Consider the following 26,867-nt stretch of genomic DNA (forward strand, 5'->3'; position numbering starts at 1 on the left):
AAAGTTCGGTTTATTTATAATCTAATGTCGAAAGAAGCACGTGCTTATGATTGATCACAGCCGGTCCTGCATTATTCAATGTATGATTCACCAATCAGACGATTCCTAAGCCAATAAGTTCCTTATCACAGCCGTCTTCGTTTCGAAGAATCCCCCCTTCCACCCCTACTCCTCCTCCTTTCCTAGATGGGCGGCACGGTGGCCCAGTGGTTAGCACTGTTGCCTCACAGCAAGAACGTCACTGGTTCTAGCCCTTACTCAGCCAGCTGACGTTTCTGTGAGGAGTTCACACGTTCTCCCCATGCTTACGTGGATTTCCCCCGGGTTCCCCGGTTTCCTCTCAAGGTCCAAAAACATACAGCTTAAGCTAATTGACCCAAATCTGCACATAGACATGCTGCTAGTCAGTACTTATCTCTTAAGAGCGATCACTATCTGTTCACTAGCTACTTCAGCAGGGGAGTTCTCCACATCTACCTGAGCTCAAACTCCCCTCTCGCCTTGTTAACGTGAGGGAGCCCAAAGCTCAAAGATCTTATGAGCTCAGGGCTCTCTCCCAGGATAGCATGGCAAACACACTTTATAATCAATCATCAGCTGAGGGTGAACTCTTGAAATCATACATTTGTCAAACGATACTCATCAAATGAATGTAATTCCATATCATATTCATCTCCCTGGTCCTGAAATATACTTCAGCCTTTACTCCAATGCCCAACAACCTCAGATTAATAATCCTGATTGAGTACGTGAAGCAGAGCACCTGGTAAATGACGTGCTCTCTCTGTCGGAGAAACGTTCATTAATCTGCTGAGCATGAAGAGGGAATGTGTGGGGCGTCCCTCAGCTGTGGAAACACTGATTAAAGTCTGCAATCTGTTAAGAGAACATATGTATATATATATATTCAGCTGAGCTATGAGAGCGCTCATTTCTGTCAACAGCGTAATTAAAAACCTCTTTTCCTGATTTCCTAATGATGTGCAAACATTCGGTCCGCTCTCTCTCTCTCTCTCTCTCTCTCTCTCTCTCCTGAGCCTCAGAGAGATGTAGAGAGCCAGGAACAGTCTGTTTACAAGTAGCAGCAGCAAACACCTACAGGGGGCTCCAGCCGCTGCTGTACACGGCCCAGTAAACAAACACGCGCATCAACGGCATACTGAGATGATTTAGGGATGCTGTGCTGAAGATAAATATGTCATGAAGAATTTCAGCCTCTGTGTAGTTGTGTGGAGGAATCTCTGTAGATGCGTGCTCTGTAAACATCATCTTGTTTATGGAAAACCATCGTCAGGCAGAAGATAAACCAACTGAACTACACCGTCTCGAAACCGTTTCCCAATCCTCTGTCACGCCACACACACTTTACAGTCTAAAATACACTGCTGTGATGGGTTCAGCACACATCACTCTAAAGCTGTAATGACGTTTATGGTGGATTTGAAACCAGCAGACATGTAAAGCACACCTATTCAGCTGCTTTTACTAGATGTGAACTGAGTCTCTGAGGCCTCTGGAGTATTCATAATACAAATAATGTTTTATATTGCTTTAAATGCAAATGAGCTCTTTTCAGAAGAGGGCGGAGCTACAGACGGCTGTGCGGCAGCTGTAAACAGCAGTGTGTGTGTTGTGAGTGCTGGTCAGGTGTGTGTGTGTGTGTGCTTCAGTGTGTATTGATGCTTCTGTCAGTCTATGTGGCTCCTGTCTCTGTTCATCTAAACTCCACATCTATAATCCTCTTAGTCTATGCTGACATCATCTTCAGCAGCTCAAACCAACCCAAGCTCATTCTGAAAATGTAGCCCCGCGGATGTTTCTGGAGACTGCGATTTAAGTGGCCGGAAGTATGTATGGCTGCATTTTGTTTTTGCGGGCGAACGCTATGGGGCGGTGTGACGCCGCTCCTCTTTTTTGCGCTCGCCTGCTGTGACGGCTCACCTCCGTGTGGAGGGCTTTCCTGCCACAACCAGTTTGTCCGCTTAGCTCGTAGTGTTACGTCTGCACAGCGGAGGCCTGGAGGAGGAGGAGCCAACTGCAGCGACAACCCGGTTCGAGTCTGGGGAAGAGCGGTCCCAGAAATCAGGTAGGATAAAAAAACAGAATACAAAAAATAAAAGGGAAAAAAATACTCCTTCAAAAACGGACGATGGCTTTTGCTTTTCTTTTCTAGATGGCTTTTTTAAATCGTCGCTTGGGTTTAGGGAAGGAGGAGGAGGGTGGCTGGGTCAACCGATTGGCCAATAGGCCGATTGGCCGCCCGCCCAATCGATAGTTCAGTCATTCGTTCAGTCGGACAGAAGGTCGCTCGACAGCGGCCTCCAGCGGCTTTTCATGCGAGAACAGCGCGGGAGTGAACGGCACAAAATGTACCTCCCGGAACGTATTTCGCGTTCTCCAGAAACGTCCGCGGGGCTACATTTCCAGAATGAGCCCGGGTTGGCTCAAACACTCTAATGGCTAATGGACAGACAGCTGCTTCCCACTCAGGGCTGTGTTTATGCTAATGAGAGAGACTAGGGGGCGGGGCTTTCCCTCTCTGATGACACTATTGGCTTAGGTAAGTGCAAAAAAATCCAGAATAGGTTTTATATGGTCATGTACATCCCCAGGAATTACCTATAGAATCAAAAGCTTGGTTTTGACCATGTTTGGAAGGGTCATGAATATTAACGAGGACTGCTCTAATGCTTCACAGCTCACACACGTTTTTGCAGGATGTATTATTATGTCTTTGTTTATATATTATTATTAGCACTCTCTCGATTGTCCAAGACAATGTCTCAATAAAGATAATGCTGATGATTCTCCCCAATAAGCTCTGAGATGACAGAAATGCATTCCTTGCATAACTAAAGGAACTAGCTGAATAGCAAAGACTAAACATGCCTTCATTTGTGTTTCAAAGGTATTTTATATCAGGCACACAGTCAAGCACACACTGATCCAGGGTCAGTCTGTAAAGGCCCGCGTTTGTTTTCTCGTCAGAGTTAAAGTATGTAAAATGCAACACAACACCAAGCTGAAACACACTGCGTTGCTGCTGTACTTGTTAGTTCTGAAATATATCCAGGGCAAACTGAAGCGCGCAGGCATCTGCACTATAACATGTTCATGGTCTGCATCACACACTTCAGGAGAAAAACTAGTGAAGCTTTGAAGCTGAGACAGGTTGGAGATATGAGTGTGTCTAATGAGACTTTAAGAATCAAATCGATATTAAAGCTGTAGTGTGTGTCAGAAATGGACCAACACATCCAGATTAGTACAGGACTGCTCTTAATATCTGCATTATCAAACACTGTCATGATGCGCATGGAAATGAGCTGCAGCTGGGGAGTCTTCAGTGTGTGTGTGTGTGTGTGTGTGTGTGTGTGTGTGTGTGTGAAGGCATCTGTCTTACCTTCTGTGCTCATGAATGTTCTGGTGAAGGACAGGAATGTGGTCTGCTGAGGGAATATATGCACTTTCTGAAGGGATCAGGACTCTTAAAGGGACAGTTCACTCAAAAATAAAGATTGTCTCACCGTTTACTCTCTCTTACATGGTTATAAACCTTCATGAGGTTCATTTGCTGAACACGAGAGAAGATATTATGAAGAAAGCAGAAATCCTATTACCGTTGACCTCCACACACGGCAAAAAAATAAAGTTCTTATTAGAGTTTTAGTCTTGATTCTAGTCCAAATATCTCAAATTTCCTAAATCAAGAAGCATTTTCTAGACAAGCATTAAGTATTGTGTTGTTTTCAGATATAATGAGCCCAAATGAAGTGAGTTTCTCCTTTAAACAAGCTCTATAATCTGCCAGAGGGTTCGGCTGAAAAATCTAGTTTGCCACAGAGTAAGTCTTGTAGGTTCCCCAGAGAGCCTTTTCTTAACGTTAAAGCATTTAATAACAGATAAAGCCCATTTGTATCCACTGACGTGTGACAGTGAGATTGAAAAGATCTGCATTCCTACACAATTCCTTCCACTAATAAATAAAAGCTTTACAGCGGTCACTTTTTCCATCATCTGTCAGTAGCTCTCGGAGGATTCTGTCAATAAAAGTGGAGTTTTGTGATTGCTTCTTGATGTAAAGGACATTTCTCTTGGCCTTTCAGACGTGCAGAAATGTGCCTGTTAAACTGCACAAGACGGAGACGCTTTTCCACATCATCTCCAGAATCAATAAAGTCCCATCTGCAGAAGCCAGATCAATTCAAGGATATTGCTGAACCACATTCACTGTGTCCGCTTGGTCTTCTCTTAAGAGCAGGGTTTGTACGGGGAATGGAAGTCAAGTGCTTATATTTTGGATAGAGCACTTGAAACTGCTTGAAAATGTCTTAGTGTTGCTTTTATCATTATCTATGTGTCTAAACAGCATTGAGCTAATGTTAACAAGCATGAGTTTGGATGTTACTAATGCATTAGTGAAGGTTGATTGATGAATGCTGTTTAGCTCATGTTGGTGAAGACATTACCTGGTAAAACCTTACTGTCAAGTGTGAGCAGGATTTCTTTATGGGGATGTTGATTGAAATCATATGTCACAGTTAATGTGTTGACTAAGATGAAGAATGAACAATACATCACAATATATATGTTCATCTTTGTTTTCCTCGCTTAGTGAAAACACAGTCATTCATTGGTAGTTCTTGCTAACTCACAGTTTGTTGTTAACAAGCACAACATTAGATTTTACTGATGCATTAGTATTCATTCATTCATTTTCTCTTCAGCTTAGTCCCTTAACTAATCCAAGGTCGCCACAGTGGAATGAACCGCCAACTTATCCAGCACATGTTTTACATAGCGGATGCCCTTCCAGGTGCAACCCATCACTGGGAAACACCCATACAAACTCAATCACACACATACACTACGGACAACTTAGCTTACCCAATTCCCCCTATACCACATGTCTTTGGATTTGGGGGAAAACCGAAGCACCCGAAGGAAACCCAAGTGAACACGGAGAGAACATGCACACAGAAATGCCAACTGACCCAGCCGAGGCTCGAACCAGCAAACTAACTATGCTACCCACTGCGCCCCCCTGCATTAGTATTATTCATTGTTGATGAGCAATAAAAGTGTTTAAAGTCATGATCTACAGTCCCCAAGAGGTCAGGATTACCCGCAATCACATTACATCTCATTATAAATACCACACACCAGGCATGACTATCAGCACAGCACAACTGAAAACAAACAGTCTCAATAGTCTGTGGTGACTTTAATCAGTGTCCTTGTTTAATACAGTAAAATAATAGGAGTATTCCTGCTTTCTGAACACTGATGACAGATTTATTCACTGGCCGAGTGTTTTCAAGTGATGTTTAGAAGTTAGCAGGCTGTTAGAGGAAGTGTTTCCCAGAGAGAGAGAGAAAACCTGGATTCACCAAAACTGGCACGGGTCAAGGTTTAATAAAACACATTTATTCTCTTACCATCTGCCAACACATTCATTAAACAACCAAATAGTCGTAATTGTTTTTAGAGTTATGTCTCTGAAATATTTAGTGGCTTATTACTTGTACATGGATGGAAACTCTGACCAAAGTCAACACTGGGCTTCCGCTATCATTTACATGATCTACTGCAATAAAACTCTGCATTGGAACTTTCAAAAATGTGACCCTGGAGCACAAAACGTCCTGGTTACGTCCGTAACCCGCGTTCCCTGAAGAAGGAAACTCTGATGTGTGTCTATAGACACTTTGGGAGTATGACAGATGAACAATCACTCTAAAGAGTAAGAAAACCAGCCAATGAATGCCAGCTCTGCAGGTACTGATGAATATTCATTAGTAGAGTGTATAACCAACATGTGCAGAGACAGCTTCAGACTTAAACCACATGAAGAAGCCAAACATTCAGCTAACAGCTCAATCAGACCACTAGCTGTTCTTAAAGGGTGTGGTAGAAGCCTTGGGCACATTGCTGAGCTGTGTTCTCAGGAAAACGCGAGAGCCCAAATGCCGGGCCAAAACTGCCCGCATGTTTCACTGACTGAACATGCCTCCGGATTCCTGACCCTCTTGATCGATACCAATGCTATCAGCAGAGCTGTCTTCATGGACAGAAATTGTAGAGATTCTGAACTGAGTGGCTTGAATGGACCTTTCTGCAGACTCCTGGGGCTACAGAGAAACTCTACAGAGAATGAGGCTCAGTGGAATCACTAGCCAGTGAAACAGGCTGTGGTGGCACAGTGGATCTTGGAGCTACGGGAAGGCGAGGAGCAGCCGGCATGGATGGGCCCAGTGAGGGAGCAGTCTTCCAAGCTCACCAGAAGATGACCTGCCCCATCGTGCATGGCTGATCTCACACCTCTGAGGACTCCAGGTCCCCGACAGTGTCGCAGAATAGGCCTGTCTGGGATATGGGTGTGCCAAGAAAGCAAGCTTAGGGGGTGCCAGGGCATTCCTGGAACACTGTGTAGCCATCGTCTTCCCCAGGGCATGGGAGGCCAACTTTGAGGTCATGAGAGCACAGCCACCATGTGGAGCTTATGCATCAGCCTGGGGAGGAACCGCCCTCATGCAGCCTGGCTAGCTCATGCGGTGGTACCATGGTGCAGGGCAGAAGCTCAATGGCCTGTGATGATGTGAGCTCTGGCCATGAGAGACACAAATAACCCACTTGCCTTGGACGGAGGTCTCAGCTTACTCCTCCAAGAGGACCAGGCCGAGAGAAACACCCTCTATACCTGCATTAGCTCACTGGCGCAGTGCATTGCTGAATGCCTGCTTAATTGTATGTCACTTTGGAGAAAAGCATCTGATAAATGACTAAAAGTAAATGTAAATAAAAGAAGGAGGAGGAGCAGGACATGCCCACTGATTGCCTAATTTCCATTGACCAAGGGCAGCTCAAAGAACTTTGGGAGCCAAAACAAACTCCCTCAATAGTTTGATTTGGTGAGAGTCAACGTACGTCAAACAACACTGAAGAATGAACTGAAATGACATCAAAGAACAAACGCGAAAAAAAAAGTTTGTTAATTCATTTAGGCCGGATTTTGTACAAAATGACGTCATTTCAGTTCATTATTTGATGCTGTTTAGAGTATATTGAGGTATTTGAGCATAACCCAATAAGCAGGACACCTCTCCATATCCAGCATTCAGCTCTGGCAGAGGATGAAGACAGACACAGTGGGGTCAGTAATGGCTGGTCTCTCCGAGGATTCTCCGGAGCTCAGAGACACCTGTGCATATGGAAGAAATGAAAATATTACAGTCGTCATCCTCCTGCAACCTGCTCCGCTGCTGTGACGCTCTTCCAGATTCATAAAGAGCTGTCATAAAGGGGAAATCCCACACCGGCTACTGCTTCCAAACTCAGCTTGATTAGATTTGCAGACAGAGCCTAGCGTAAACCCTGTGGATCGAGCTGAAGGTGGAACAGTTAGTCATTTCGCCCTTAATCAAAGATTGTGCATCCATTAGCATATCCAGGCCATTAAAGTCAGCATTAAATGAAAATTAGGAAGATTGACAAATGGATGTAGGCGGAGCAGAAACGAGACACCCTGATAGTCCCACCCTAAAGGACTGAAAGCCCCACCCTAAATAATTGATAAACCCGCCCTAAAGGACTGATAGCTCCACCTTAAAAGACTGATAGTCCCACCCTAAATGTCTGATAGCCCCGCCCTAAAGGACTGGCAGCCCCGCCCTAAATGACTGACAAACCCGCCCTAAAGTACTGATACTTCCGACCTAAAGGACTGATAACCCCACCCTAAAAGACTGATAGTCCCACCCTAAATGTCTAGTAGTTCCACCCTAAAAGACTGATAGCCCCACCCTAAATAATTGATAAACCCGCCCTAAAGGACTGATAGCTCCGCCCTAAAAGACTGATAGTCCCACCCTAAATGTCTGATAGCCCGCCCTAAAGGACTGGCAGCCCAACCCTAAATAACTGACAAACCAGCCCTACAGTACTGATAGCTCCGCCCTAAAGGACTGATAGCCCCGCCCTAAAGGACTGATAGCCCCACTCTAAATAACTGATAAACCCACCTTAAAGTACTGATAGCTCCACCCTAAAGGACTGATAACCCCACCCTAAAAGACTGATAGTCCCACCCTAAAGCATTGATATCTCCATTCTAAAGGACTGACACCCTAATGGACATATAGCCCCGCCCTAAATGAGTGATATCTATTAAATAGGTAGTAGCATCTCAGTAATAGGTACTAGTACCTAATGATTAACTACTAGTAGATAAAAATATGCACTAGTCACAGCTGGAATACATACTAGTCAAAACTGAATAGTTGATATCTCAATTAGAGATCCCATAGAAATGAATGGGAAAATTTTTAATTCATTACGAATAACAACAGAATAGTTACTAGTCACTATTAAAATAAGTACTAGTAACTAATAAATAAGAACTAGTATCTATTTAATGTACTAGTAACTAATAAATAAGAACTAGTATCTATTTAATAAGTACTAGTATCTAATAAATAAGTACTAGTAACTAATAAATAAGTACTAGTATCTAATAAATAAGTACTAGTATCTATTTAATAAGTACTAGTATCTAATAAATAAGTACTAGTATCTAATAAATAAGTACTAGTATCTAATAAATAAGCACTAGTATCTAATAAATAAGCACTAGTATCTAATAAATAAGTAGTAGTAACTAATAAATAAGTACTAGTAGTATCTAATAAATAAGTACTAGTACTTAATGGAAAAGATACTAGTATCTAAAATATAAGTACTAGTAACAAGAAAATAGATACTAGTACGGGCTATAGAATAAAAGTTAAAACGGCTTGCCATAAGTCATCAGCTATTGTCACATTAAACCAGATGCTCAGACCCTGAGAGATGACAGGTGGCACCACTTTACAATTGAAGGGCATTAATTATGGTTATTCACAGGTTAGTCATTTTGATCAGAAATTCCCAACATGTTTTAATTATTAAAAATGAAATTTGCTTTATAATTATTGTTGCAGCATCTGTTTTCACTCCCTGGTCAGCCGGACTCAGTCATGGTTGTTCTACTAAAGACTAAGTGATGAAAATGTAGCATCCTTTACAGAGGTGAAAACAGTGCTACAAACTTTTCTTTTAGGGAACAAACTGTTTTGTAACTTCAAAGATTAATTACCTGCATGAATTCCAATATTGCACACAAAAAGAGAAACTCCATGGTAAACTCCATAAAGTTTAATATGCCCCCCTTTAATCAGTGATATGATTGAATGCTAAATAATTACTTGATTGTCCAGTTGGTCCAGGGCGGTCCTTATTATCTCTCCATATCGCCCACCACATGATCCATAAAACTTGATAGCGTATTCATCCGAAAAAGAGAAGGTATCTTTGAGGTTGGTTTGAGTAATCCTGTAAAACTCAGCATAGACCTACAAACAGACCATAAAAAATGAATAGTATGAATTGTGAACAAGGGTTATACCTTTTGAAATAAATAATCTCAAATGCAAACTTGCCTAAACTCCCAAAAACATGCAGGCCACTGTTTTCGGACATCAGCTACAGGAGGTTAAAAAAATCAAATAGTCAGTAACTGCAGCAGACTGTTAATGTGCTCATGTCAAATTTGATTTTAATGCACCTACAGTCTTTAAAGTGCAGAAGCAGTCTGCGAACAAACAAGGCTGCTGCCAGGATGCTCCTTGATAGCGATGTAGTCTGTAGTGTAACTTCTCAGCTACTGTTTACAAATTTGCAAAACTTACACTGCATTCCAAACCTATAAATAAAAATGTAACATTGCAGGTCAAATTGTTTTCATAAATTAAACTGATGTTTTTAAAAAGCACAATATAAAATAAATATTGCAAACATAAAAAGAGAAGATTTAAATAATACATACATACATGTTACTTAACTTATAAATGGTTAATGTATGCCAAATAAAGAATCATCAAAACCACAAGCTGCTGGAATACTATATGTACACTACTAGTGACTGTATATTTAAAGTGGTATGCTAAATATTATTTTGAAGTGGTTTTAATGTTATCGCATTGCTGTTTTAATACAGACACAACAGGGTTAACAATACAGTGGTGACCGGCCGCTCAGATATGTCTGTTTGCAACAACAATATTTCACTACATTTCCCTCCAGTTTAAGAAGCAAATGAACGTTAAACAGTCCTTCAAATGAAGCAAACTTCACAGGTGGCTAGCTTGTTAGCCCGAGCTTGTCAGAAATGATCTTCACACGATGTAACTTAGTTTTTTGGGAACATAACATTACATTTTACTTTAGATTTGCACGCTATTTAGATTAATTTTGATAATAAAGCTAAAACAAAGCTTACCTGAATCAGGAGATGGCAGCTGCTGCTGGTGAGAGGACATCTCGTGCAAAATGGCACCCGAAGACAGACTGAGCATGTGCAAAGACGGGAAGTAGATGATCCAGTGAAGAACTCAAAATGTAAAGTCTGCTCAACTTAAGTATTTACTTTCATTGAACAAAACAGTTTTAAACCTTCAGTTAACTCATTTTTAAAAGTAAACTCAACACTGAGCTCAAAATATGTCCACCCAACTTACAATTTTGATTTGAGTTAGCAATTTGCAAGTTGGATTTTTTACAGTGTGTGACCAAAATTGGAGAAACTCATTTCGGGTGGTTTTGCACTCAACTGAGGTGGATTTGGACTGAAACAAGGGTCCATGTGAATAATGGCTGATGGACACTCATTTGTTGAATAAACTCGATGTAGTGAACATTACAGAGTAAGCAATAATGACTGTGTGTGTGACAGCACGGACGTACTGCACATATTTTCATTAGCTCGGTATAGAGGACATATGTTTGTGTGATCCATCAGCTTTATCTAGAAGTAAACATACAACACAATGATTACAGTCATGTCCAGCGTAATAACGTGTGTCTCCACCAGCAAACAAACCTGCTCAGAGTTATTAAAGTGTAGTGTACGATCTGTTTGGAAGACTTAAAGAAATGGCGAAGCTCTTTTGGAGAAATGGTCCGCAGCTGGGATATTGCTCACGCATGAGCTCTGTTTCTGCCAAACCATGTCAAACATTAAGGTCGAGCTTAAAAACTGGCATTGTGAGAGAAGATGCTGGATGTTGGAATGGCCGACAGAGGATTTGGGATTCCCTGCGTGTCAAAACATTTGGAACAGTCATCTGAAATTAGTCACACCCAAAGTAAAGGCACACGTGTGTATTACAGTCAACATTTCATCAGATCATTTATTCATGCTAATTAAAACCATCGAGCTGCTTCAAATACTTCTCATACTTCAAACCTAATCCCTTCCATCAGAACAGCTTCAACACATCAGGACAGTTAGAAAAACAACCCAGCAGAAGGTGGAAGATTTCACGTTTTTCAAGAGATACTCGTGCTCTCTGCATTATTTACTGGCCTGCTTTACATCCCGTGACCTTCACTACTCTGGATGTGCATTAACAATAAGTACAGTGGTGTTCAGACTGTACTAATCAACACTTCAGGTGCTCTTGAGCTGGGAAAAGGGTACGGTTAAGGACAGGTCTGGTGGTTTGGGTGGGTTTAAAGTGTAAGTGATGGATTAACAGTGTACAAATAAATGTCATTACAGAAAATAAATGAATAGTCCACCTGAAACTGAAAATACTCTCTATTTACGCTCCCTCAAACCTTCATGAGTTTCTTCCATCTGTATCCACCGATCAACTCACTGAATGAAGGAATTAAAGAAGAATGAAGGATCTCTGGAGATTTGCACTTCAATATGCTGCTCCTCTGGCTAATATACGCTTGCTTAATTATGAGTGGAGACACACTCCATAACCTACGGTGATGTCAGAGGTCAAAGTGAGCGTCACAGAAGGCCAATAAATGTCCACAACAGACAGTGATGGATTAATGCCTCTGTGGACTTCCAAAGCTAAGAGCCCACTGCATTAACTGTGAACAGGGATGTGCCTTTACATGCTGAGGGCACTTACTTTTACTACGTTCATTTTCAAAAGAGAACAGCAGAAACTGGGAGAACACTACTAAGGGGCCTTAAATATAATGCGCACATATTTAAATGAGTAATTTGGTGGGATGCACTAAACATGCACATACATGTTTAACACTGCAGGCCTACTTGTGTTTAAAAAGTGTCTGCATGTAATTAAAGGGAGAGCTCGCCCAAAACTGAAAACTCTTGCATCGGCTGAAAGCCATGCCGATAACCGCTGACTTCAATAGTGCTTGTTTGTTTTATTTACTATAGAAGACAATGCTTTCCTCAGCATATCTTTGTTTACAAAAACTCATAAAGGATTGAACCCACTTCTAGGGTGAGCTGTCCTTTTAAACACACTTAATAAACAAGACAAATATATGGAGAAGCCCTGACAACTTAAAGGCGCATTGAAACACAACCTAAGACTTTCCTTTTTTCTGATTACACAAAAATATGCAGCACCTGGATAAAATCCAGAATAAAATGTGGCGGTGCATGATTCTGCCCTTCGGGAACCGATGAAACTGTTAAAAGACAGACATTGCTAACAAAAGGAAGACAGATTGATGAATACAGGAATTCAGAGAAGACATGAGACACGGTGATAGCCCTGCACAATAACTCCGCCCTAAATGACTGATAACTCCACCCTAAAGGACTCATAACTCCACCCTAAAGAAATAGCTCCACTCTGAAGGCACTAATAGCTCCGCCCTGAATGTCAAGTAATATGGTGTTTTGGCTCACATTTGTAGCATTTAACACTGAATAAATCACATAAACTGTATGGTAGAACTGTAGAACTGTTTGGTAGAACTGTACAACTATGGTATAAATGTATAACTATATAAAATAACTGTAGATCTATATGGTATAACTGTAGAACTGTATGGTATACCTGTATAACTATGGTATAACTGTATGGTATAACCGTATAACTCTATGGTACAACTGTATGGTAGAACTGTAAGATAGAACTGTAAAACTATGGTAAAACTGTATAACTGTTTGGTAGAACTGTAGACCTGTATGGTATAACTGTATGACTCTATGGTAGAACTATATGGTAGAACTGTAGAACTATGGTATAACTGTATAACTATGGTATAACTGTATAACTGTATGGTATAACTGTATAACTCTATGGTACAACTGTATGGTAGAACTGTAGACCTGTATGGTATAACTGTATAACTATGGTAAAACTGTATAATTGTATGGTAACTGTATGACTCCATGGTAGAACTATATGGTAGAACTTTAGAACTGTAAGATAGAACTGTAAAACTATGGTATAACTGTATAACTGTATGGTATAACTGTAGAACTGTTTGGTAGAACTGTAAAACTATGGTATAACTGTATAACTGTATGGTATAACTGTATAACTGTATGGTAGAACTGAAGAACTGTATGGTAGAACTGTATAACTATGGTAAAACTGTATGGTAGAACTGTATAAGTGTATGGTAGAACTGTATGGTAGTTTATGCTGTTTATTTGCATCACAGAATTGTAATTTTATTTTTCTGCATGTCGCTGGATAGGAGAGAAGGGTTTTTGTTGATGGTTAGGACCAAAGCTCCATTTAACATGAAAAAATTATCCTTCATTGCATGTTGCGGCATCATGTGTAGTTAAGACAGTGTATAAGCAAGAATAACAAGCTAACAAACATTAACTACTCTGAAGCAACATGACAGTTGATGCTGGTGTACGAAGGTCCCCAAAGGAGGACTCCACATGTCTCTCGATATCTGATAAATTCATTTTAGGGCCTCCTGAGGTTCATGTCAGACTGAGAGATCATTCCTCGTCTTGAGCAGGACAAAAACATGCTTCAACCACACACTTCTGGACTCAGTAACAGTATCCGAGCATACCTGAGCAAAACGTCTGCATGCACACCCTCACGAGAGCTGCAATGATGTCTGAGGCATAAATAAAACAGTAGAACTACAGCGCGCTGGCCCCTTATGTCTATAGACCGGCTCCTAATTCCACAGTTATGCAGTTATGCGATTAGGTGAAGGAAATAATAAAGCATTTTTGCATACAACTTGTCTCACCTCCTTCCTCTGAAATATCTGAAGCTGACAGCGTTTGGAAAGGACAGAAAGTACCGTGAAAGTTTGTGAACTTTATGTTGGCTTGATAAAGGTTTGTTTCAGAATTCTGGAAACCTGACCAATATTTATTCATCCTCAAGACACAGTTCACTGGGTTTGTTAGCTTTGCTTCGCGCGGCGGGAAACGAGCCAGCAGTAGCGAATGACTGAAATTCTATGGGGATGAAAGACAGAAACGAGATGCCAGAAGCCGGGCACCGGTGTACATAACAAGAACATACGTCATTAATTCTACATCACCCGAGTTAGAAGCACATGGAGGCTGAGGAGTGCTTTTGGGAGTGTGCTGCCCAATGTAAATTAATACTAGATTCTTGGTTTGATGTTTCATGGCTTGGAAATCACATGCACATGGAGATTCATTTGGCGTGCGCTCAACAAGATCCTGAGATATTTGCAATGCCATTTAATAAGAAACAAGCCATGTGCAATCGCTTACTGCACTCTGTGTTTTGTGTATGGCTGCACTAATAGTCACGGCGAGTAGTTGATTACCCTGTCAATGTCTTCACACTTGCTGGTCTTGTTTGCAGATGTTGCACAGATGAGTGTTACTCTAGAATAATTTGAGATATTCTGTGATACTGTTGAAAGTGCCAAACGTATTCTTCATAGAGCATCCATCAAGCCGTCTCTGGAAATGATGGCAGGAACGCTCTCGCATGCATCACTGTACCCTTTTCCTGCCAAGCATGAGAAAAACATTTCCGCGCAATTCCAGAACTCTGAGCTGTCTGCAGGAGGAGGATTACTGTGACCGGGGGGTGAAGTTACCCTAAAAACATGGGAAAATGAGGTCAAGCACTGAGAACTTCAGCAAGTGTTGTCATCTCCTGTCTGTCAGAGTCATCCACCCAAAACACCTATGATCCCTATAAAGTGTGCGTCCAGTCATGACTTGGTCGTCCAGCAGCACATTAGTGTTGTTTTCAGCTTTGAGCGCCGGCCAGGATGACATTGCACGTGTTCTCATCGTCCTCCACTCCATCATTAGCCACTCACCAACCGACGTTTTTACGGCAGACCGCACATGTCTTTTGGAGCATATGGATAGTGTCGGCCACACAAATGTGTGTATGAGATTGTGACAAGCTTTCCTGGATGATACATCATGCATGGACATGGGCATTTCAAACAAGCTCTTGCTGAAGTGTTGGCTCTCTTGCTGCAGTCTCGAACACTCATCGTATTCTCTGCTCTTTTTTAAACCAGCAAATGTCAGAAAAGATGATCATCTGGGGTTATTAGGATTGCATATACAGTCTTGACTGTGCGGCATCCATCACAGGGCCAAGTTTACTCGTTTTCTCTCAATTCAGATGTTTAAGGGAAGCAGCTGCTGTGACGTCTAGAGCGGAGAAATACATCATGATGCAGTGTCTGTCTTAGAAAGCACAGCCAGAGTCTCTGTAATGCCGAGTTCACACTGCATCATTTTAACCCTGACATTCACTCACCGACATGTTTTGTGGAATCGCTGGCAAACGCCCAAAAATCGGAAACAAATCAGTGCTTGTTTATGCGAGCGACAATAGCACAACGTGAATTATCAAAAATGAAATCAGAGAGAATAACTGACGCGACTCCAACAACTGAGAAATATTTGCCATGCTAAACACCTGCTGGCAATTTATTGAATGAGTTCTGACTGAAAACAGATCAACGATTACCAACAGCCAATGAGAGAGCAGGATACAGGACAGCGGAGAGGAGGAGGAGTTATTGTTATAAACCAGGGGTCACCAAACTTGCTCCTGGAGGTCTGGTGTCCCTGCCTGGTTTAGCTCCAACTTGCCTCACCACACCTGCCTGGGTGTTTCAAGTACACCTAGTAACACCTTGACCTTGATCAGTGGTTGGCTATGTTTCCTCACAGCAAGAAGGATCCTGGTTTGAGTCTCGGCTGGGTCAGATGGTGTTTCTGTGTGGAGTTTGCATGTTCTCCCCGTGTTGGCTTGGGTTGGCGTGCTCCAGATTCACAGTCCAAACACATGTGCTATAGGGGAGCAGATTAACTAAATTGGCCAAAGTGTATGAGTGTGTGTGTGACTCAGTATATGTGTGGGTATGGGTGTTTCCCAGTACTGGGTTGCAGTGATTCATTCCACTATGGCAACCCCTGATAAATTAGAGACTAAGCTGATGGAATTCATTAAGTTTGCATCACATTTGCTGACTCTATGTGGGTAATGAAAATGAAGCTGCAGAAACTGTCGTGAACACACACATCTGACAGACAGAGCCCCTCCCTCAGTGAATCCTGAATCTATAGCAGTGCTGCTCAACCCTGTTCTTGGAGATCAACCTTCCTGCACAGTTCAGCTCCAACCCTGATCCAATTAATCAGGCCCTGAACAGCACTGGATATTTACAGGCAGGTGTGTTTGATATGTGCTGCAACAGGAAGGTCAATCTCCAGCAACAGGGTTGGTCATCCCTGGTCTATAGCAATCTATGATTGGCTCCTGTACTAGAAGGTGGGGCTTCATTCACCACATTGACATTTTCCCCATTCAAACCTACACGAGTGACATGTGCTGTGTATTCTATAGTCTTGGCTGAGCGTGCCTGTTTGGCTGCGTAAAGCATCTGCCATTCTGCACAGAAACCCGATCTTAACCCTGACACATCAGCGTGTGGTCTGTGATGTTTGGCCTCAGTCTGGAAGTCTCCGAGAGCCTGTCTAGCTGCCACGAGACGTAGTTTGCTCATGAAATCACTGCGATCTGCCCCAGTACAGCAGCACAGCATCTGGAAGACCCCCGCTCCATTCTTACACAAGTCAACCCTTCCATCCATCACTCGCGCCTTCGTGTTGTACATTAATCCTGAAGAGCTCTTAATGGTTATAAGGAGTCCGACAGTTTTGCTGGAATAATGGTGCCGTTCCACACCAATACACCTCCCAGTGACACTGAGCATAATATTTACAAAAGACATTCAACGGGGAGAATCTGGGACCCGAAATAAATGTGAAACATGGAAATAAACAAAGCTTCAGCATTCTGGAAGAATGTAAACAAAGACGAACTCACATTCAATTATTCAATATCACTAATCAAATGCAAATGACATCCATATCTTTGTGCAGATGATCAGATTTTATTGCTTTTGCTGATTCTAGAATGATCATCAGCACCAACTGGTGGAGTGTATGCCATGTAGACATGCAGAGGTGCATAAATAGATGGATATTGATGGAAGAAACAGCTGACCCAAAAACTGATCGTGCAGATTGTCTTTTAGGACTCCTAGTTGAGTTTTAATTGAATCGTTGGTGGCAGCGGGAACTGATAATAACACTTCTGTTTTATTTTCATTTAGCTGCAGAGAGTTATTGTCATCCTGTCATGATAACCAGCGATCATACTCCATAAGGTCGCTGGATTTCACTCTCTATAACCATGGACTACAAATCCGCCGTTTCTGGACTACATTTTCATACATGCACTCCGCTCACACTCACACATGCTTCCTCATCTAGACTGATTACACGTGCACCCAGCCTGATCTCACGAGAAAACGTAAGTATTTTACTTTTTGGCAGTTTAGTGGCTAATTCGTACGAATTCGTACGAGTTCAGTTGTAAGAAAATGTATGATTATAAAAAGGAGGTGTGGCACCTAACCCCACCCCTAAACCCAACCGTCATTGGGGGATACGCAAATCGTACTAAAATCTACGAATTAGATCGTACAAATTTGTACGAATTAGCCACTAAATGAAAAAGTAACGAATTGCCGTGAGATTGTGTTGGCGCACCACCTGAGGATTGTCAGAGACTGATGGCACACACTATTTAAGCAGCACACTCACTCACTCCCATTGCTGAGTCTTGTTATCTGTAAAGTAACACTACACCGCGTTTCCTAGTCTTGTATTCTTGTGATTTGACCTTAGCCTTGTTAGCCCGTTTGTCTTAGTCTGCCACCTGCCTTTTGACCTCTCACCTGTTTACTGATTACGATTCTGGACTGTCTCCATATACCTGTTTGCACCTGTGTTGACCTTTGCTTGCCTGAGCACTGATTAAACCTGCACATGGATCCAAACTTCTGTTGTTTGTGTCACTCCCCGGGGTTACACATCCAGATCTTAATGTCGATTAAGCATAGGAAAAGGTGTTCTACTTATAAATCTGTTCCTAGTTTGATAGGAAAATATAGTTGAAGATCATCGGCATAGCAGTTTATATTATGTATTATATCATTGGCATATAATAGTTTATTTGATGTTTGTGGATTATTGAGCTTAAAGGAAGCACACAAAAAGAAGATAATAAAGGGCCAAGAATAGATCCTTGTGGAACACCACAATGATGGGTTTAGGTGGTGAAGTAAAGGATCCAATATCTACAGAAAAAGATCTCCCAAGTGAGTGAATACATCATTTACTGTGAAACTACAAAGATGGAGGCTTTTAAAAAACAATGCTGCAGTTTTAATCAGGTGAAGAATTCAGCCACATTTGCTCTCTTTACAGCAGTTGTTTTGGATGCTCTCCATTTGGCCCTTTTCCTCCATATATTGCCGTGATGTGCCAAAGAGCCAGAAAGTAAATATAATCACGCAGTTTTAGCTCTTAATGCATGCGCAGTACAGGGACAAAAGCATTTTCAGTGTGGATGAACAACTTTTGGGAAACAGATGAAAACAATAGTGAGATTTGAGTGTGATTTGAGATTGAAACACCATTGTCTAATTGAGTTCATCTAGTTCTCGCTTTGAAACCAGGTTATTTTGCTTGTTTTAGTGAAAAGCTCACATAATTTCGGCTCATTTTTTTCGGAAAACAAGACTATGGGCTCTATTTTGACGATCCATGTGCAAAGTGCAAACGCAGAGTGTGAATGCGTTTAAGCTTGTTTTTAATAAAGCAAATAAAAATATGGATATAATAAATAATACTGCAAATAATCATAATTCTATGCAAAAGCAAATTGTCACCAATTAACTGAAAAAGCCCCTCGAGATGAAGAAGGCATAAAAGTATGGTTTTTAAATGTATGTGGGCTAGAAAATAATATTCAATTTAATTCAGCTTTATTTGTACAGCGCTTTTACAATGTAGATTGTGTCAAAGCAGCTTCACATAAATGGTCACAGTAACTGGAACAGTGTGGTTCAGGTTTTAGTGTTTAAGTTCAGTTCAGTTCAGTTTAGCTCAGTTCAGTGTGATTTCATCATTACTGAGAGTCCAAACACTGAAGAGCAAATTCATCGATGCGTAGCTCTACCAATCCTGAACCATGCGAGCCAGTGGCGACAGCGGAGACGGAAAAAAAACTTCACCTGATAGGAGTGAAGAAAAAAAACCTTGAGAGAACCAGACTCAGTTGGGCACGACCATTTTAATTTCTCCGCTGGCCAAAAGTCTTGTGCAGAGCTTTAGTCACGGCGGTGAAGGCTGGAAGGTGGCCTCAGCGAAGACTCGTCTGTCTCTGGAGCGTCGCTGGAATCAGACTGTTTTGGATGATTTTAATCCTTTATATTTATATCCTATATATGTCCTTAATATTTTTATTCTTTTTCATATGTAAAGATATTTGCGTATTGCTCTACATCTTGTGTGTATTAAGCAGTGTGTAAGCGAGGTGCACAACTAACGCGCTCTGCGCTGAACAATAGACCAGGTTTGTTTTGGTCTAATGAAAAATCGATTATAGTTTCTCAAAATAGCAACGCGCCAGTAATGCGCCTCAGAACGCCTTCCTTTTTATAGCAGAACGCCTATGAGCGCACATATGAGCGCTAATGCATCTGCTATTTAAACAGCGTGCTGCAAAACGTCAAAACAACTCTTGCGCCGAGCTGAAATGAGCAAATAACAATTACGTCACGCCTTGCGCCACATTGCGCCGGGTGTATGATATGTTCTGCTCATCTAGAAAATGCCTCTTTATTTAAGAATCTTGAAATATTTGGACTAGAAACAGTGTGGAAGAAGGTAAAGTGGGTTTGTAAATGATGTGAGAATATTCTCAGAAAGTACCGTTCCTTCACATATCACCGAGTGCACTTTCAGAGCGCCACAGAACTGCTAAACCACCACGATTAAACTCACTAATTGACTGTAAATCCTGAAATGAGCTTTCCATTTAAAGCAGTTCAGCTCTGGCAGCAGGTCTGCTGTCCTCCGCACTGTCTATTAAAACTCACTGGTTTTATGTCACCATTCACCTCCTGGACAAACACATGAAATCCTGCAGTGCCCTCGGCTGAAAGCGCACTATTGTCTTTGGCTTGTCTGACTCTGACAGAACACGAGCTGAGCAGCCACACCGTGTCATGAGCAAACCTTTCATGATTTATGGCACGCTCGACTTTTCCATTCCACACGCTGCCGTATGACTAAGTTGCACCTTGTTTTTCTGGGGCGCCGATGTCGTACGTATCCACGGCTGATGTATGCTCGTGTTCTTCTGTGTTTTCAGACAACAGATTCGCTTCATTTTTAGAGCTCTGGCACGGGATGAAGAGGAAGATGAATGGCTTTGATTGTGATGCGTGCATGCGTGTGTGCCATGTCTCGCAGCTCTGTGTCAGATTCCTCTGATGGATATTCAAAGTCGGCCAAAGCAGATAAGCTCTTTTGGCCAAAGCCTGCTGATATTGTCTGGAAACTTGGTTATTTGAGACTCTGCGAACCCTATATTGCAATTCCACTGGCTTTACAGGTGACCCATTATGACCTACAATAGCGCACAGATGATGTTCTCCAGCTCTCTGAAACTGCTCTTCACCCTAACTGTAGTGTTTGGTGACTGTCGCTTTAAATGCAAATGAGCTTGTGCTCTTTTCAGAAGAGGGCGGAGCTACAGATGGCTGTGTGACAGATGTAAAGCAGCAGTGTGTGTGTTGTGAGTGCTGGTCAGGTGTGTGTGTGCTTCAGTGTGTGGATGCTTCTGTCAGTCTATGTCGCTCCTGTCTCTGTTCATCTAAAACGCCACATCTATAATCCTCTTAGTCTATGCTGACATCATCTTCAGCAGCTCAAACACTCTACTGGCTAATGGACAGACGGCTGCTTCTCACTCAGGGCTGCTGGACATGCTAATGAGATGGAGAGATGGACACTAGTGGGCGGGGCTTTCCCCCTCTGATGACACGTACAAAAGGGAGAATCAAAGTGTTTCAGCATCAAGTCTGATTAGAACAAACACAATTCACTCATGATGAGCATCAGAGGCTGCTGGAGATACACACACACACACACACACACACACACACACACAGGGTTAAAAGTGATTTCTGCATGATAGGCGCACTTTAAAAGTGCAGGATTTTCAGTTTGCAAAAAGTGAAATGAGCCCAAATGGCACGTCCGTCTCGCGCTCTTTGTTCTGAAAGGTGTTTCAGTTTTAAACAGGAAATTCTGGAAGTTCCTGTCCCCTTCAGAAACTCTGACTCCAGCCTTGGCAGTGCTCTTCATTCCAGGCACGTTCCATTGCATGAAAAAAGGGTCTGGAAACAATGGAAACAGTCACAGGTTTACACACGAGCGCTCTTTAGAAGGGCTTTGTTGAGCTAATGAAGGCACTGAGTTTCATTTAGCACTCTATTCCTCTGGAAAAGCTCAACCCTGCTGGAGAAAGGTGAAGACGCTGAACTCAAATAAACCTGCACAAACACCGCAAGGCCAAGCCGTTCACACAGGACATGATTCCTGCACTGCGAAACAGAAATGCAAAGGCCTTTCTCACTCTATATTTCTGTCTTGTGTCTAGTCCAAATGTCTAAAAACTCTTACATCAAGAAAGACAAGCAGGATGTCTAGTTTTCAGAAATAATGAGGCAAAATTAAGTGAGTTTTTCCAGTCGGCCGCAGCTCTCTGCAACTCTCACATGGTCGCCCACTGAAGCTAAGCAGGGCTGAGGCTGGTCAGTGTCTGGATGGGAGACCACATGGGTAAGCTAGGTTGCTGCCGGAAGTGGTGTTAGTGAGGCCAGCAGGGGGCGCTCAACCTGCGGTCTGTGTGGGTTCTAATGCCCCAGTGTAGTGATGGGGACTCTATACTGCTCAGTGAGCACCGTCTTTCTGAAAGATGTTAAACCGAGGTCCCTCTCTCTCTCTCTTTCTCTGGTTGTTAAAAATCCCAGGATGTCCTTGGTAAAAGAGTAGGGGTTTAACCCCAGCATCCTGGCCAAATTTGCCCAATGGCCTCAGTCCATCATGGCCTCCTAACCATCCCCATATCATAACTGGCTTCATCACTCTGTCTCCTCTCCACCAATCAGTTGATGTGGTCTGGCGCAAAATTACTGCCATTGTGTCATGCAGGTGGATGCTGCACACTGGTGGTGGATGAGGAGATTCCCCCGAAAATGTGTAAAGCGCTTTGAGTACCCAGATAAGCGCTACATAAATGTAAGTAATTTTTTTTTTTGTTATTATTATTATTTTATTATTAATATTATTATTATTATTTTAGTATTATTATTATTTTTATTTTATTGTTTTTATTATTATTTTATTATTATTTTATTATTAATATTATTATTATTTTAGTACTATTATTATTTATTTTTATTATTATTATTTTATTATTATTATTATTATTATTATTATTATTATTATTATCATTATTATTATTTTAGTTGTATTATTATTATTATTATTTTATTATTATTATTAATAATAATATTATTTTATTATTATTATTATTATTATTATTATTATTATTTTATTGTTATTATATTATCATCATTATTTTAATATTATTGTTATTTTATTATTATTATTATTATAGTATTATTATTATTTTAGTATTATTATTATTACTATTATTGTTATTTTATTATTATTATTATTATTAAAACAAGCACAGATCTTACGTCAAAGCAAAAACAAGATGTATTCTGCTCCCCCATTGGCAGATTATTACACTTATTGTAAGGAAACTCTCCCTTAATTTAGATTCATTTATAAGGGAAAGTGTTGGCTGTGTAGAATCTGAGTTGTTTTAAAAGCAGAGGCTCTGTTCTCTCTTATCTAATACACTGTACAGGGTGGGCTGTTTATATGGATGCACCTTGATAAACTCATTGGGAATTTCACAGGAAAAGCAATGGTGTGTTTGGTTTTAAATGTAACTTTATTCTTTCATGAGTTATTCACATGCCCCTCACATATACGAATGTGCCACCAACAGGACGTTAATATCCCCAAACATTCCCATTTCATTAAGGTGCATCCACAGGAATGAGCCACCCTGTGTGTTCATAAAGCAGAATATCTATAAAAGGTTTTCAAATGCTCGGACTGAACGAATGAAGCAGTAATTGGGAAAGAGTCAATAAGCCTGTCGATATTGTTATGTAGACAGCACTAACAGCACCTCCAGCTTCGGCTCTCTTGTGTAAATAGTGTGATTATTGCGCGGTGTGATCTGGCTTTATATTTAGTTGTTTAGTTGTGTGATTAAACTCCACAGTGCTCTACTTTCCTGCAGTCTGTCATGTATAGCGGCATCTGTAAAGCATCAGAACTCCTCATCTGTCATCCACAGCACTGTCTGCGGCCTGATTAGCGCTCGCTGATCAACGCTGTGACATCATCGCCGGCAGATCCTCCTGTCGTTTACCACGCACATTTACACTTCCAGCGCACGGATCCTTGTTTCCAAATAAACAAATGCAGCGGTGATGCGGATAGATGAGCTCACCCGGGTCTGTCTGACAGCCGGAACGCTCCACACGCTGACTCCAGCTCAGGAACCAGATAATTATGCACTTATGATGGATAAACACTTCTGCTGGATCTGTAAACAGCAGTGACATCATCACTCCAGAGCGGCTCTACTGCTGAACACCAGCTGCGATGGACCACACTGACAGCACAGCACATAGAGCACTATATGAGGGCGGGGCTATCAGTGCTTTAGGGTGGAGCTATTAGTGCTATAGGGTGGGGCTTTTAGAGCTTTAAGGTGGGGCTATCAGTGTTTTAGGGTGGGACTATCGGTGCTTTAAGGTGGGGCAATCAGTGTTTTAGGGTGGGGCTATCGGTGCTTTAAGGTGGGGCTATCAGTGCTTTAGGGTGGGACTATCAGTGCTTTAGGGTGGGGCTATCAGTGTTTTAGGGTGGGGCTATTGGTGCTTTAAGGTGGGGCTATCAGAGCTTTAAGGTAAGGGCTATCGGTGCTTTAAGGTGGGGCTATCAGTGCTTTAGGGTGGGGCTATCAGTGCTTTAGGGTGGGGCTATTAGTAATTTAGGATGGGTGCTATCAGTCCATTAGGGTGGGGCTATCAATGCTTTAGGGTGGGGCTATCAGTGCTTTAGGGTGGGGCTATCAATGCTTAGGGTGGGACTATCAGTGCTTTAGGGTGGGGCTATCAGTCCATTAGGGTGGGACTATCAGTGCTTTAGGGTGGGACTATCAATGGTTTAGGGTGGGGCTATTGGTGCTTTAGGGTGGGACTATCAGTGCTTTAGGGTGGGGCTATCAGTGCTTTAGGGTGGGGCTATCAGTGCTTTAGGGCGGGGCTATCAGTCATTTAGGGTGGGAATATTAGTGCTTTAGGGTGGGGCTATGAGTCCTTTAGGGCGTGGCTATGAGTCCATTAGGGTGGGGCTATCAGTGCTTTAGGGTGGGGCTATCAGTCCTTTGGGGTGGGGCTATCAGTGCTTTAGGGCGGGGCTATCAGTCGTTTAGGGTGGGAATATCAGTCCTTTAGGGCGGGGCTATCAGTCCTTTAGGGTGGGGCAATCAGGGCTTTAGGGCGGGACTATTAGTCCTTTAGGGTGGGGCAATCAGTTCTTTAGGGCGGGGCTATCAGTCCTTTAGGGCGGGGCTATCTCTGCTTTAGGGCGGTATACTCGAGAGACAGCAGAGATTTATTTGACAGCTTGTATAAAGCGGTGGTGTAGGTCTCATTTAAAAAGAGAATATGTGTGTGTGTGTGTGTGTGTGTGTGTGTGTGTGTGTGTGTGTGTGTGTGGACCACTAGTTCTTGAAACAAGCTGTCTAAAAGATCAGCAAGAATGAAGCAACACAAGAGTGCGCTACAGAAAGCATACTGCTGAAATGAATCCTAATAATGTCTCCCAGCTTCCAAAAGCCCAGCCCAATGATTTCCAGCCCTGTAGGAGTGCAGACGTGTTTCTAACACACCTCGTTCTCCATCATATAGATGGATGGTTCTGCTGGGGTGTTTAAGGTAACATGAGGGTGGAAACTGCTGGAAGTCCTCTATACTGTGGATGCTGCAGTACACAGATGACTGCAGGACTAGTGCGGGTGTTGTCCCAATCTGCCGAGACCCGCTGCGGCGTCTGCGAGCTCATGCATGCGCAGTGTTTCCCTCATGGCGGACACTGTTGCTTTAAGGGCTGATAACTGCGCTTCAGACCGCTCGGGCCAAGCAAAGCAAGCAGGGAACAGAATATGCCGACTGACAGCCAAATGACTTTAGAGGGGTGTGGGATGTGTCGGAGATCCACCCAGAATGCTTGAGGAGGTAAAAGACGCCTGTTTAAAAATGACCCTGGGCTGACGCTCTGTAATGGATGGCCGTGCTGCTTTTTCCTGGGTCTTCAGAAGATGCATTAGAGCAGATGTTTGCACAGCTGTGGAGTCTGGAGCGCTGCCGCCCGCATCCGCTGTCTGATGCTGGAATACAAGCCGCTATATCTGCCATGCTTCACAACCCGAGTGACATCAGAGTTTCCTCTTCTCATGTGTACATGTATACAGCAGAGCTTGCTGTAAATGATGTGTCGGTGCTCTCCTTTATTTAGCCCTCTTACTCTTTAAGCTGATTAGAGAGTTGGACTTGTGATCGAAAGGTGGCAGGTTTGAGTCCCGGCTCCGGCAGGGATTGTCGGTGGTGTGAGTGTATATCCAGCACTCTCACCACACTCAATACCACAGCTGAGGTGAGTCCCTTGAGCAAGGCACCGGCAATAGCTGCCCACTGCTCAAGGTGTGTGTGTGTGTGTGTGTGTGTGTGTGTACTTATAGTCACCAAACTTGGCCAAAAATTACTATTTTTGTAGGACGGAGCTATCAGTCCTGTAGGGTGGGGCTATCAGTGCTTTAGGGCGGAGCTATCTGTTCTTTAGGGTGGAGCTATCAGTAATTTAGGGCGGAGCTATCAGTGCTTTAGGGTGGGGCTTTCAGTGATTTAGGACGGGGCTATCAGTCATTTAGGGTGGGGCTTTCAGTTTTTTAGGGCAGGGCTATCAGTTCTTTAGGGCGGAGCAATCAATAATTTAGTACGGGCTATCAGTGTTTTAGGGTGAGGCTATCAGTTCTTTAGGGCGGAGCTATCAGTCCTTTAGGGCGGGGATTACAGTCCTTTAGGACGGGGCTATCACTACTTTAGGGAGGGGCTATCAGTCCTTTAGGGCGGGGCTATCAGTCCTTTAGGGCGGGGATTACAATCCTTTAGGACGGGGCTATCACTACTTTAGGGAGGGGCTATCAGTCCTTTAGGGTGGGGCTTTCAGTGATTTAGGACGGGGTTATCAGTCATTTAGGGTGGGGCTTTCAGTTTTTTAGGGCAGGGCTATCAGTTCTTTAGGGCGGAGCTATCAGTAATTTAGGAAGGGCTATCAGTGCTTTAGGGTGAGGCTATCAGTTCTTTAGGGCGGAGCTATCAGTCCTTTAGGGCGGGGATTACAGTCCTTTAGGACGGGCTATCACTACTTTAGGGAGGGGCTATCAGTCCTTTAGGGCGGGGATTACAATCCTTTAGGACGGGGCTATCACTACTTTAGGGAGGGGCTATCAGTCCTTTAGGGCGGGGCTATCAGTAATTTA

General features: G+C 42.5%; 2 long non-coding RNA genes across 2 annotated transcripts in view; both read right to left on the reverse strand.

Annotated features, from left to right (window-relative positions):
* LOC137487705 (uncharacterized) overlaps positions 1–26,867 on the reverse strand; it is a 67,377-nt gene that overhangs the window by 34,437 nt on the left and 6,073 nt on the right. The gene's annotated exons all lie outside the window — the stretch shown is intronic.
* On the reverse strand, positions 9,180–9,739 carry LOC141377987 (uncharacterized). Its single transcript, XR_012391224.1, has 3 exons — positions 9,606–9,739; positions 9,477–9,519; positions 9,180–9,389 (listed from the first exon to the last, which is right to left on the reverse strand). It is a non-coding gene; the product is annotated as an uncharacterized lncRNA (long non-coding RNA).

The sequence above is a fragment of the Danio rerio genome, chromosome 15 (assembly GCF_049306965.1).
Source record: "Danio rerio strain Tuebingen ecotype United States chromosome 15, GRCz12tu, whole genome shotgun sequence".
Lineage (NCBI taxonomy): Eukaryota > Metazoa > Chordata > Actinopteri > Cypriniformes > Danionidae > Danio > Danio rerio.